Source organism: Adiantum capillus-veneris, chromosome 15, assembly GCF_014529385.1.
Source record: "Adiantum capillus-veneris isolate H3 chromosome 15, ASM1452938v2, whole genome shotgun sequence".
NCBI classification, from domain to species: domain Eukaryota; kingdom Viridiplantae; phylum Streptophyta; class Polypodiopsida; order Polypodiales; family Pteridaceae; genus Adiantum; species Adiantum capillus-veneris.
Window position 1 is genome coordinate 109,128,295 of NC_140945.1, and position 12,131 is coordinate 109,140,425.

Consider the following 12,131-nt stretch of genomic DNA (forward strand, 5'->3'; position numbering starts at 1 on the left):
ATGATATACATGAACTGCCAAGCATGAAACAAAAACCACTTGTGGACACTCGCGTGTCAAAACAACCAGCCCAATCTGAGTCCGAAAAAGCATGTAAGTCTGGCGGCAATGATCCCCCCTTGGGATAAAACAAGCCAAGATGTAAAGTGCCACTAAGGTAGCGGAAAATCCTCTTGACAGCCTGCCAATGCTTAGACCCTGGGCTATGCATAAATCTGCTGACCTGCGAGACTGCAAACTGAATATCTGGCCTCGTGTTGCATACATAAATGAGGCAGCCAACAGCAGTTTGGTAAAGAGTGACATCAGTAGGATCGCCAGCATCATGTAGACTCAACTTCAAACCTGTTTCCATGGGAGTGGCAATAGGTTTGCAATCCTCAAGTCCAAACTTACATAGCAATGTCTCTATGTAACTTTTCTGACACAAGGCAATACCACCATCACACTGCTTAAACTGTATACCCAAGTAATGATGCAACAGCCCCAAATCTTTCATCTTGAAAGTAGCATCCAAATCAGCCTTAAATTCAGCAATATGTCTCTCATTTGGTCCAGTGATCAGCAAATCATCAACATAAAGAACCACAATGAGAAATACATCATCCTCACGCTTTACATACAATGTGCTTTCTGTTGGACTGTTACGAAAGCCTCGTTTAACCAAATGAGTGTCAGCTTTCTCATACCAAGCACGAGGAGATTGCTTCAACCCATACAAAGCCTTCTTACATTTGCACACTTTGTCCTCTTGTCCTTTTATGACAAAACCGCGAGGCTGCGTTACATAAACTTCCTCAAATATGTCACCATTCAAGAAAGCAGTAACAATGTCTGATTGATGTACATCCCAACCAAAATGAGCTGCAAATGCACATAGAAAACGCACAGTAGTCATACGACAAGTGGGAGCAAAAGTCTCTTCATAATCTATGCCTTTTTGTTGTGCATAACCCTTTGCAACAAGTCGAGCCTTATGGCGATCGATCTCACCATCCGGCTTGCGTTTCAACTTGTAAACCCACTTCGTACCAATGGCCTTTTTGCCAGGAGGCAAATCACATAAAGTCCATGTGTCATTCTCTATAAGTGCATCATATTCTGATTTCATGGCAGCAATCCAATTTTCTGAATTCTGTGCTTCATCAAAAGACAGAGGCTCCTCAACATCATGTAAACTAGACACAGCCAAAGCATAACAATCTGATGCATAAGATGCATGGCGAGAGCCTGAACGAGTACGACTAGATAAAGGTGCATCCAATTTACTGTCACGCAAAGTGTGCACCAGCCATTTTGGCATACCTCTAGCCTGCTCATTTTCAGCCCTTTCCTCATCAAGTACATCATGTACATCTGCATCAGTAATAGGCTGTTCTAAAACATTTTCAGAAACCCCCATAGGCTGTACATTTGCCTCATTGGAACTTACATTCGTATTTCCACCACTGAAAAGAGGCAACAAAGTGTCATAAATGTCCTGTGAGCTTACATTACTGTCTCTAGTACATGACAGCAAGGGTTGAACAGAATCTTCCACAAACACTACATCCCGTGAAACCAAAATACGTTTTGTTTGCGGATGATACAACCTGTAACCTTTGCTTTCAGCACTATAACCAACAAAAATACATTTGACAGCCTTATCATCCAATTTTCTGCGCTGCACTTGTGGCACCAAAGCATATGCCAAACAGCCAAAAACACGCATGTGCTCAATAGAAGGTTTTCTATCATGCCATGCTTCATATGGAGTAATAGACTGCAAAGCTTTCGTAGGACACCTGTTAAGTACATAAGTGGCACACATGATGGCCTCAAGCCAAAAAGAATGCGGCAAAGCTTGACTTTTGACCATACATCGTGCCATTTCCGTTAGTGACCTGTTTTTCCTCTCAGCAACACCATTTTGCTGAGGTGTATAAGGCACTGTACATTGGTGTTTTATCCCACGACTAGCCAGAAATGCATTAAATTCATGAGACATATACTCCCCCCCTCGATCTGAACGGAGGGTGCCCATAGTACATTTTGAGACATTTTCAGCCATAGCCAAAAATTGTTTGAAGCACATAAAAACTTCGGACTTTGCTTTAAGCGGAAATACCCATGCATGCCTGGAGTAATCATCAATGAAAGTCATGAAGTACAGGTAATTGCCCAAGGACGGAGTTTGCATGGGCCCACAAACATCACTATGCACAAGCTGCAACCTGCATGTGGCCCTAACTGAACCATCCTTTGGAAACTTGGAACGCTGCATTTTACCCAGAATACAGCCTTCACAAACATGTTTGATAGGTGCTTCAAGAGGCGGCAAAGAAGCAACCATATCAGATTTCTGCAAACGCAGCAAACTGGCAAAATTCAGATGACCAAAACGTGCATGCCAAAGTTTTGCATCTGAAATAGCCCTTGAATCTGCAACAGCATTTGCAAAATTTTGTCCACACTTGTCATACAAAGTGAGCTTATACAGCCCACGGCACAAAAGCCCAGATGCAACAATTTCATCACCAAAACTGAGATCATGAACTGTACATCTGTCATCCACAAATTTGACTACAAGTCCAAGTCTAGCAAGTGCGGATACAGACAGGAGATTCTTCTTGATCCCAGGTACATAAAGTGCATCAACAAGTGTGAAGGAACTGCCATTAGCAGCAGTGAGCACAATCTTTCCAACTCCCTGAACTGGATAAGAGGCGTTGTTGGCACAAGTGACTGAATTCCCATGAGGGACAGACTCGAGAGAGGTAAACAATTCACGATGTGAGGTAATGTGCTTTGTAGCACCACTGTCGAAATACCACACATGTGAATCTGCAGCAACTGACAAGCATGCATCATGGACAGCAGGATTGTAAGTGCACTCTGCGCTAAAAGCCCATTCTGCATCAACATCAGCATCACAATCTCCTTTCACAGAAGACTCAACAATGGCTGCATTTGTAGTGGAACCAGCATTTGCAGTGGAACCACCCTCTTTCTTCTTAGCCTCTTTGGCCTTCAACTTAGGACACGACTTGATCAAGTGATCATTGGCTTTACAATAATGGCAACGCATCTTCTTTTTGCCCTTATCACCAGAATTGCCAGACGAAGTGCTGCCAGCAGAAGCATTAGGAACAGAATTTTTGCCACTCGCAGCAGAACCATAAGAAGTGGCTGCATTACTGTTACCACCCTTTCTTTGAGAAGCAATAAAAGCATGTTCAACTGCACGCTACCTAGTCCTGTTTTTTCTAGAAAGTGACTCTTGCAACAGCAATGTGCATAATGCATCAAACTTGACAACTTCAGGATTTCCTTGGGTCATCAGTCTCCAAGTACTAGCAAAAGTCTGGTAGGAATCTGGTAAGGCATCAAGAACAGTCTGCACAAGGGAACTGTCAGAAATGACTTCACCTGCAGAAATGAGTTGCTCATTGATATCCTTGACACTAGCAAGGAAAGTGTCCATATCATCTTCCTCATGCATAATCTTCGACTCTAGCTCTTTACGCAGCAAAGCAATTTTAGCCTCATTGCGGCTTGCATAAAGACCTGCTAGAATATCCCAAGCCTGTTTTGCAAATTTTGCTGAACGGATGTGAGGAATAATGGTGCGCTTCACAGACAACGCAATCAATGCATGAGCCTGCGCATCCTTAACATCCCAACGAGCTTGTTCTGTTGTAGGCAAAACAACTCTAACAGCTGCAATCCTTGCAGCAAGACCTGCAACATCCTCAATATCGCCTACATCTTCAGAACCAGGACGTACATCAATGCCCTGCACAATGTTCCAGACACCTTTTGACACAAGAACGTGTTGCATCATATAAGCCCACATAGGGTAGTTGTCCCCATCCAACCTGTCCTCAGCAGCAAACATCTTGAACACATCTGTGTTGTTGTTGTCAGCCATGGTAAATGCTGCACCTGATGTGAAAACTGCCCGAAAATAGGAGAAATGGAGCGGGAACAACTTGTGCTATATAGCACAAACCGTAGAAGACTATAAGGCACCTGTTATGCAGAAAACGGCACTGACAAAAAATCTGCACAAAATGACGAAATAACCTGTGCAGTACTGCCCGTAGTGGAAACGGAGGCCGAAATGAGCCCAAATCAAAATTCTGAGCAGACCGAGCTCTTCGAGCTCGCCCAAAATATTTGTCGACCTGCGAACGCTTGCCAAAGCTCACTGAAATCGGAGAAAGTGAGCAGGCGTGTGCTGGAGCAGCTGGCGACTAAGCCCGGGAGGACGTGACCTGCTCTGATACCAATTGTTGGAATTAGGGTTGAAGAGAAACACACACAGCTTGGAGAAGACGAAGGAAGCTCAAGGCACACAATAGAGAGTGTATTCCTTAGTGTGCAATGGAAAGATAGATAGCCCTAGAGTGATGGGCGTATATACAATGCACGGGGGAAAAAACCTCCTAAAGAGGGAAAAAATGCCCCGGCGGTCCTAGTGTGTTCACACACATCACTACCACATGTATATGGTAACAATCTTTAATCTTTTTTTTCTTTGTCCAGAACCTTCTGTTAAGTTTACTACATCTCTCATTCGTTTTACTCGTGCTCTTAATCCTATTGGAGTTTCTTTTAAAGTCTGAAGCCGATGATTCTCTTGTTTTAGAGATGCTATTTGGTTTTCAAGTTCTAAAATTCTTGTTGCATTTGAAGACAAAACAGTTTTGAGATATTGAATGTAATGTGTATGATCAATGTGTAAATGAGATAGCTTAGAACTATATCCTAGTAAGCCATCAGGCCCATCACCAACAAATCATGAGGTGTGTGAAAAGATGGACACCTTCCAGTGCTAGGATCCGGTGGATATAAGCTCCCATCTGTCCATATATCAATGTGTTTCTTTCCCTCGTTGCGAAGTTGTCGTGCTTCATTTGCAATTGTAACTGGTCTTTGATAAACACTCCGCGTAGTAGCATATTCTTGGCTTAGCTTAAGTGAAACTTGCGGTTATCACTAATGGAAGATGTATCACTCATTGTAACTAATGAACACACAGAAAGTATAATGGAAATAACGTAGTAGCAGAACAAGGTGCATCAGAGAAGAAGACATAAAGCTCGCGAACGGTGAGAGAAAAAAGAGAGATTGAGTGATTCAAAAGTAGAAATGACTATTTGCCACCAAGTGAAGTAAATGAGAACAAATTTCGAGGTGAGCCGCAAAGGAATGTGAAGAAAATGATATCTTTTTGAATATTTAGAGATATGTACCTAGATACGCTTTAGATTGCGTAGATATGCTTTAAATGACCAAAAATCGGACAAATTTGGAGCCGTTTTGACCATAAACGGCTCTGCTAATTAGTAAGTTAACCAATTCCTTACCCAGCTCTTTTTGAGTTGTTTTTGGCCTAATGTCTTCAAAGAAACCTTGCGATCTAGCCAGGATTTTGAAATTTTAGTTGCTGAGAAATACACTAAAGACTGGTTCTTTTCAAACATGCTAGCCTCGTAGGGCCCCATAGTTTACTACTACTCCTTGTTGTATTGCTTCACATGAAATTACAATATATTTATGATGTCATGCAAACACATGCAGCATTAATTGCACCACCAAAAACAGTAGCTAAATGTCTTAACACATGGAAAAGAATGTCTTTGATTTGAGGTTCGGCTCTTGAAAACTTGAAGTGCTTTGTTGACTTGCTATAAAGCAAACATAGTGGATGCCAACCAACATGACAACATCCCAGCTTCTTGATATGACAATCAGTGTTTACCAAAAAGAAATTAGGAACCAATGGAAAAAAGGAGAGCTTTGAAAATCTACCGGTTTTTATTGGTTTTTACACTGAAATCCTCAAAATTTAGCTTCAAGGCGGCCCTCAAAACTAAGCGGGAGTTTTCAATTTTTTTCCTTTTAAAAATACACTAAAGGCCGGTTTTCTATGAACACTGATGACAATCAACCTTGCCATGAGAACCTTTAGACAATATCAAGAAGAGGTCCATAAGTTCTTGCAAGTGATAACCAGTTTTGAAAGGAAATACATTGTCTCTCTCACACTAGCCTTCCAAGGTTACATGGAGAAAGACCAAATGGACCGAACACTGGAGATGAGACGCAGAGTCGGAGTTCCCCACTCAAACGAACAAGACCCTCAAGTAGGCGTCCCTTGCGATATTTCTTTATATTAAACTCTCAGGTTGTGTGTAGAGGAGAGCCCCAACTCTGGAGCTGATGAGAGAAAGGCTCCCCAAGGCACTCATGTAAAGGGCCTAGGCCTCATGCATTACAAAGTGCTCAAACGCGAGAAAACCAAATCCTTTCTTTAAACCTGGCACCTATAAACTCCCAAAAAGCGCCCAGAAAGCAAGCTGCTGTAAGTGTAGACCAAGAGAGATCATCCCAAGTGGGAAGCTCATCAAGAACTTGTGCTCTTGAAAGTACATGTTAAGCAAAGTTTTGCTCAGCATGACATCAGCCATGACTGACAATCTAATATGAAGTGGATAAATATTTAACCTGATCCATTATGAAGTGGATAAATATTTTAAAAGGTAAAGCCTTGGAAGTAATTGCTAGACATTTGTAGATATGATAAATGTACTATGCACCCATGGTGTTGTCAAATCCATCTCATGCTCTGCTTTGAATCAAAATGTTACAAGTTTTGATATATGCCATATAGAAATGGTACAACAAGATGTAATGTATGGAGTCAAAGGGAACTCGACAATCCTTTCATCTCCTACACGAATAACATATGATGAGGAACGAACAAGAAGGCTCCGATGGTCTTGCAGCAATAAGCTTTTAGAGCTCACATATTGATGGTGTTTGTTATAGCCTTGATTATGTGAGCAAGCTCTCCCAATTGAATGATTGGTGTACACGCTTTTTTTAATTGATTGTACTCATGATGTCATTCTGATCTTCAAAACTGGCTAATGCCACTGACTAGATGTTGGAAATGATGTTTTTGTATGTGAGATCAAGGTATTGGATGTTGAAAATGATGTTTTTGCATTTGAGATTAAGGTATTGCCCTGAAGCTTCAAATTGGGTGTGCTTATTTTAGTTTGAATCACTTAATTTGTGTGATGTAACATGTTTATCTACACCCATCTTTACTGCAACTTGCGTGTATTTGAGAGGCTACTTTTAATGCATGCATGCATTTTTATGTAATCAAAATGTTTATTTCAATTCATCGGCATCAATCAAAGAGTGTGTCTGGGGATTTTATGTGTATAGCGAGAAGTGGGAATCTTTAGCACAGTATTGGATTTTATACTATGAACTTGTGAGAATTGAGGCATCGTGTTGAATGTAATATGTAGGATTCATCTTGATTCATTCACCTTAGCAAGAAATGTTTTTCTCTTAGACCAAACACACCTTTTCACAATAATATGATGTTTGCAAAAAAACTCTACAACAAGCTTTGGTAATAATTGTCTTTCAAAATTTTAGTCATAAATTAACGAGAAAATTGTAGCTCTCATTGGATATTTGGTTCAGTTTTTGGAAAGTTTCATTTTGAGGACTATGATATATGAAGAACCACAGAGTCACACTTAAGTCCATCCCCCCACCCGGGAACCCGCGTGTGCAAAGGAAAGAAAAAACACACAAGGCACAACACATGGGGCATTGGTCCTATGATGACTAAGCATCCGTAGTACAAATGTCACAACTATCATCTTTGTCATGGGAATAGTCATTTTACAAGGCCTAACATGGGAGAGAATATGCTACAATACATTCTTAGCAAGGGGAATCAAAAACACATGGATACTCCCTATATTGTGTGTGTGTGTGTGTGTGTGTGAGAGAGAGAGAGAGAGAGAGAGAGAGAGAGAGACATGGTCCGACTCCACCATTGAAACATGATTTTTCAAGGTAATTGGTATTGTCATGGCCAAAAATGGGCAAGAATTCAATGCACTACATTTTAAGGATTGTAGTAGTCATAATTAGAGTAGCACCACTAATGAGGGGAACTAGAGATAAGACAAGGTAGCTTTTTATTCAAAATGTCATCTCTTTAAATGCATTGAAGTAGCAAGGCGGTTTGCAGTAGCTCATTAAAATTTCAAGAGTGATCAACTCACACCAGTGAAGTAATTTCATGAAAAAGGTTGAAGGTGTAGGAAAGGCCCATTCTGCAGGTCCGACGCGACAACCGAGAGCCTGGTATAGAATGGGTGACCAACGACCATTCCCAATCGTCATGGTTGTTGGGAGGCTGACAAAACACCCAAAATATTAATGTTATGCCCTACTTACATGTCAACGCGATGAAAAGCACACGAAAAAAGTTCTGTCAATTTTTGTCGGTTGTAGTCGATGACTGGTTGCAGAATTAGTCGGCCAGCTACCATGACAAAAAGAACATAAAAAAAGTAGCTAAGAATGTGACATAATACGTGAGTAGACATATTTAGATGATTATGAATATGTTCTCTTTTTGCCGCCGGAGGCAATGGGAGTCTCACTCATCATTTTAAAAACAAAACTTGAAAAGGAAGCATTAATGCCCTAAATGGAAGGACCATTTAGAAACATATATAATAAGGAGACGCTCAGATTGACATGTTAAGACCCAAAATTGAAAAAGAAGTCACGTGAGGGTCTTACATGAGGGGCCCCATTTACAAACTAAAAAAAAGCCATTCAAAAATTTGTCCATCTTCCTCCCTTCTCCTTTAAGGCATGTTTTAAAGAGCCAATAAACTAGTGACACCTGTTGGTTTTAAAAACAAGGAGAGGCTGAGTGACATGACCACTTGGTTTTTGGACTACATAAGGAGTCCTTAGTGAAGGGTGGATTTTGGGTGCAAATCTAGACCATTGGAAAAAAGCTTGCCCATTAATGCCACATGACAAGCTAATGATAATTTTAAATCCATTTTTTAGGCCCTTGTGAGAGGATGTTGACATTTGTGAGAGGATGTCTTTAAAGAGGGCATTGAGTTTTGTGTCAAGCATTATTTTTTATGCCTTTGGAATGTATTGTAATGTAAATAGTTCATTGTTACACTTTTTTTCAAGAAAACACAATATTGTATTGTGACATTACATGTTTAAAAATAATAGTGCCACTTTCTATTTTTCTCAAAGAAGCTTTTTATTAAGAAATTCTTGTCAATAGCCTCATGTAAATTTTCACCTTGTTTACATCCTGCCAAGCCTTCAAACTTGCACGTGGCAACTTTGGCATATCAAAAAGCTCTTCACAAAAGGAGTGTTAAAAAATGCACCCTTGTATCAAGTGCCCTTCACAAACAATCCTTACAAAGGAAACTTCCTGTGTTTATCTTGCATGATATCTACAGAACATCATAAATGAGTCGATGTGCATCAACAAAAAAACTAATCTATAAGAGCATCTGACATAGCACCTTCAATAATGGCTCTGCTATGAGAGATGTAATTTTCAATTCAAACTGCAAGTAGAGCACAAGTCCGTAGAGCACAAGTCCGTAGAGCACAAGTCCATTGATAAACTCAAAATAATAAACAATCTATATATCTATATCTATATCTATATTCTATATAGTCTATAAAAAAGACAAGGTTTTGATCCACGTGGCTGCAAATGCTTGCAGCTACTAGATCCCCCTTCCCTTCTCTTTCAACTAGCTACTCGGGCTCTCGATGAAGCCCGTTCAACAGCGGGCTGCCACGGTGCCACCCTCAAGCAACGCTGATCCCTCACCTTGCCTTGAACAACGGGCCTCAGAGTACAATTTTACGATGGGGCCATGTGGTGTGTTACTGCTCACAACCAGAGAGTAGGGATAATGCTTGCCGACAGCTCGAGAGCCTCTCGTCTACCTCCGTATGTGTATTGCCCTCGCCAGCCCCTCTTCATACTCATTTCAATTCTCTCTCTCTCTCTCTCTCTGCACAATTTGCAAGGCCATGGCCACTGCCATCATCACCAAAACAAGTCATCAGTAATGTGGGGTGGGTCTTAGGCGGGCGGAAGTCAAGGTGAGTGGAGTCGAGGAAGAGGTAAGGGCTATTGGTGATGTCGTTGATGTGGTGCGCCGACGCAAGAGCTCCCGACGACGTCTAAACATTGCCAACTTGAAATTCTTGGTCAGTTATGAGTTGGAGACAGAGATGGGTGTTTCCATTCATAATGCTTTGATTGCGTGTGGGGGGGGCCAACTAAGATTGTGATGTGCATAAATGAGGTGTTTGTGGATGTGGCCCATGCATGTCTGTGTGTGGGTTTATGGTCTGCCTGTGTGTGGGTTTTGGACCATATGGCCCTAAGCCCATTTTTGAACATACTCGGCTCCTACAAAATCTCCCATCACCATAAACTCTAGCGTTGCAACAATGTACCCCTTGAATGTGATGTCCATCTCTCGGACATTGTTAGGGCGGAGCTCACTGTTCTTCCATTGGTAGTGGAGGACTCACTCGATCGGTTTCATTTATGCATATCACTTGGGCTCTCCCTAGAGACAGATATGCTCGATTAGCACTAGAGTCTTCGCGACAGCTGGCATTACAAGGAGATAGATCATGTTGGTATGCAGAGATGGCCTCTTGGTTTCAATTACATGGCTTTAGGATGGACCGGCTACCCCCATTTCAGTACTCTTTGGATGCACCCTCCATCTCCCTCACTAGGGCAGAGATTACCAGGCTCATCAGACAAGATTTGATTCAGTTGGATACGAAGAGGACATGGATACAACCTACACATGAGCTAGGTACGAAGATGACTTTCTATAGAGAGCATCTTCTCCAACTCACGGAGGATGGTTTTGTGATCAGACCAGGATACATGGATACTCATCTATCCCGAGGGATACAATGTGCTATTGGTCAGATACGCACATCCTCACATCAACTAGAGATCGAGACAGGCAGATTTAGAGGAGTACCCGCTGAGTCCAGGATTTGTTAGGTGTGCCAAATAGAGCCAGAGACAGAGCTACATTACATATGTCATTGCCCAGTATACTATGAGATACGAGGCCACTTTCACTGACTATTCAGAGAGGGTTTTGGGCCACTTTCTAGAGTCATGAGATACCAGGATCATAGATGCCTCGGATTATACTTACTAGAGATTCGCAAACACAGAGAGGACCTCTTGAAGAGGGGCACAATGAGAGAGATCCAGAGATAGCGCAAGATTACAGGTTTCTTTCAATCACAGACAGAGGAGTTCGAGCAGCCCCCACATCATAACAACACCAGAGGCACCAGAGGCATACTGCTTGATCGGGCGATAAGTGGGGCGGTCCCGTCGCCCACGGATGAGGGGGTCCTCTCGACATCGACGCAAATTGTGACAGAGGATCCATACCATACTGGTGCACATAGGAGCCGTCCCGGATACTGATGTATATGTATATGATGCCTCTACTTTCAGAGAGCTCCATTGTATCAGCTCACCCTTTGTATTCCCCTTTGTATCAGCTTTCACCCCACCCCTACCCACTATTTTGTTTTCAGTTCTTTGTACTTTTTGTACCCAAACCTGGTATGAGATTCACCACATGTAACCTTTTGGTCTCATAGGTCATTTTGGCCTTTTGAAGACGTTAATATTACATTTCATTTCATTTCTCTCTCTCTCTCTCTCTCTCTCTCTCTCTCTCTCTCTCTCTCTCTCTCTCTCATTTCAGTACCACGGGCCATTATCCGAGCAGAGCTAGCGGCCCCCTCACTTGTGGTGGAGGCGCTCACCAGATCAGTCTCCTTCATAAACCGCACATGGGCACTTCCTAGAAACAGATATGCTCGCATAGCACTTGAATCCTCTCGACAGTTAGCCATAAAAGGAGATACAACATGCTGGTATGAGGAGATGACATCATGGTTTCAGGCACATGGGTTCAGCATAGACAGGCTGCCACCATTCCATTACTCATTGGATGCACCATCTCTCACTCTTACACAGTCAGAGATCACCAAGCTCATCCGCCAAGACCTGACCCAGTTAGACACCAGGAGGACATGGATACAACCAGCACAGGAATTGGGCACGAAGATGGCTTTCTACAGAGACCACCTCCTCCTCCAGCTTACGGAAGATGGTTTTGTGGCGAGACCCAGATACATGGATACCCACTTGTCTCATGGGATACGATGTGCTATTGGCCAGTTACGCACATCTTCTCACCAGTTGC